Raw genomic sequence first — 2,723 nt, 5'->3', positions numbered from 1 at the left:
AGGACACCGCTGCACTTGCACTTACGAACGAGAGCCAAGGCACGTTCGAGATTCTTGGAGACTTTGGCCATGATACGACGGGCAGGGCGTTCATAGAGGGAAGAGTTGGAGTTGGCAAGTCAGACGGCAGAGCAAAGCATTTGGGAGAGACGGCTGACTTGCTTACCTACTTCAAAGCAATCGAGCTTGAAGGACTCTGCTTCTTCGATGACTTTCCGTACTCTTTCAATGAGTAGGATTGGAGAGCATAGCTCATCTTCGATGCTCTTCTCTTCCACCAACGTTTATCAATGGATGGATTCCTTTCCTCTTTTCCTTCTCCTTTTCTTTTCTTTGATCAATACATCTACCCTTACATTTGTATGTCCTTCTCCGCTTCTCAGTAGAAGCAAATGTGTTTGAATCAACCAAGAAGCTTGAGCAAAATTGATCTAACCATCATCTCTGTTTCTTCTTCTTCCTACACCCCCAACCAAAGTATTAAAGTAGTGTATTTTCTTTTATTTTTTTAATATATAAATTTTTTTTCGAGGGAGCAGTAGCGGTCCTACTCTCCAACATTCCAACATTCCATTCCTTGGGTTCCTAGAACTTGATCTTCATTTTCTTGAGAAAGAAGATGATGAATAGTGTATAAGGGTAATTTTGACATTTCTAAAAGTTTTAAGTCACATATGAGGTCACATGATATTTATAACTCACGGTCTATTAACGATAGGTACTAGATTGTTGCAAAATGAAAGTTCAAGTACTAGATTGTTGCATTTTAAAGTTTGGATATTAAATTGGCACAATACAAGGTACCTTTCAGGAATTTTCCCTTTTTTAAAATGCAATATTACCCTTCGTCCCTCTTCTAGTTACCGAGTAAGAATCACAGCCCGTGAGTGGGACCTCTTCATATATAACAAGTCAGCTGCCTCTGGTCCCACTCTTGAGCAAGACCTCTTAATGATTTGTCCTGCTTCTCCATTCATTCCAAAGTGAATGATTGGTGACATGTACCTAAACTCGATGGCTTGTGGTGCAGGGGAAGCTTCGTGCAAGAGAAGTATCGACTATCTCATAGGTGGATACCGCGACAAGGGGTTTTCGAAATTTTGGCGGGGGCAATGAAGGGTTTCCACTTTTGAAGGTGGAAACCATAGGGGTTAGTCAGCGATGAGCGGAGTGATGACTGAGTCATCGTTAACTTAGCTTGGCTCTTTTGATTGTTCATGGTGATTTTGGGATTTGGGCTAAGAAAGCAGTTACAAAAGCCACAATTGGTCGAGGTTGTAAGTGATCAACTGTTATGTTTGTGCCTTGAATTCTTTGTGATGACCCGCTTCATGAATCCGCCTTGAAGTTATAAGTGAGACTTTGGGTGTATTTTGGGACTTAGGGTTTTTTTCTAGGACACAATTCAGTATTTTTTCTCCATTAACAACTTCATAGTGGATTTTACCTTATGTAATCAATAAGCCAAATCACGTAAATCTATGTATTTTATATTTATTTCTCTTTATCTCTGCTTTTACCTTTAATTTGGGTGTCATTCGAATCTATTTTCTTGGGTTTTTCCGCAACATCATTCGAAGAGAACTTATTGTTGCCGCCGAGGGTTTGGTGGCGGCGGCATGCCTGGGCAAGGTGGGCCGAAATTGGGAACGAGGCCAAATCTGACTTCTCCTTTTCTCTCTCCTTTTCTCTCTTCGGAAATCAGATGAATAAACACTGCTAACAGCTTTAGTCAAATTTCTCTAGTACGTCTTCGAAACAGAGGAAGAAACAAGAGCTAGGAGCTCTCAGAAGTTTGGGGTGCCCCCTTTAACCACTCGAAGTGATCCGTCTAACTAGATTTCCAGAGAAGCTTCGTTTCGGAAATCAGCCAATGCAAGTTGCTGCTTTTTCTTCTTGGGAGTTGAACTACAGGGCTCCAAAATTGTTTTTTCCCTAGAATCGGCGTCAGCGATATCTGTGGCAGGTGCGTTCTCTTTTCTGTTCGACTGTCCGAGTGGTTTGGGAATAGATTTTGGAGCTCCGTGTTCTAACAACCCACGTAAAGCAACTTTTGTAAGCATTGGATGCATGGTTTTTGCACCACCAAACGATATAGACAGAGCAGGGCAGTCTTTCAGAGAAGGGGAAAGGGGAAAAAACAGTTTCAGAGCCTTGTAGTTCAACTCCAGTCAAATACAAAGAAACCCTAGAATCGCAATCCCTCCGTCGTGACCTCTTCACCCAAGAACCTTCCAATTCTCGCATCCTCATCATCGCCGGTTGTTTGCTCCTTATAATTTTCTGTTGTGCGTCGAGAGGAAGGGGAAAATGAACAGTAGGTTTTTCAATCAGGTTAAATAAGGAAGAAAACAAAGGGAAAAGGGACATTTTATTCTTTCCTTACGATTTAAGGTGATAACTATTGTCAGAAATAGTGGGGTGGTTTAAGACTAATTAAATAGTAAGTGTAGATTTATCAATTAGCTAAACAGTATAGGCAAGTTGGGAAATTTGCCCATTTTAAATCTCTTTGTAGGATGGGCCGGGTTCAAATAAGGTTTGCCTTTTTATTAAAGATGTAATCCAAGGTCAGCTCAACCACGGGGCTTAGATCTTGAGTCCAAGCCCAAAGCTTGATTTGAAGAGGAAAATCCCTACCTAATAGTATCTATAGTATGATTTAATAAATTAATATTATATATATATATATATATATATATATATATCACACTGAGTTTATT

Source organism: Nelumbo nucifera, chromosome 3, assembly GCF_055504915.1.
Source record: "Nelumbo nucifera cultivar China Antique chromosome 3, China Antique-T2T, whole genome shotgun sequence".
NCBI lineage: Eukaryota > Viridiplantae > Streptophyta > Magnoliopsida > Proteales > Nelumbonaceae > Nelumbo > Nelumbo nucifera.
This window is presented reverse-complemented; position numbering follows the sequence as displayed.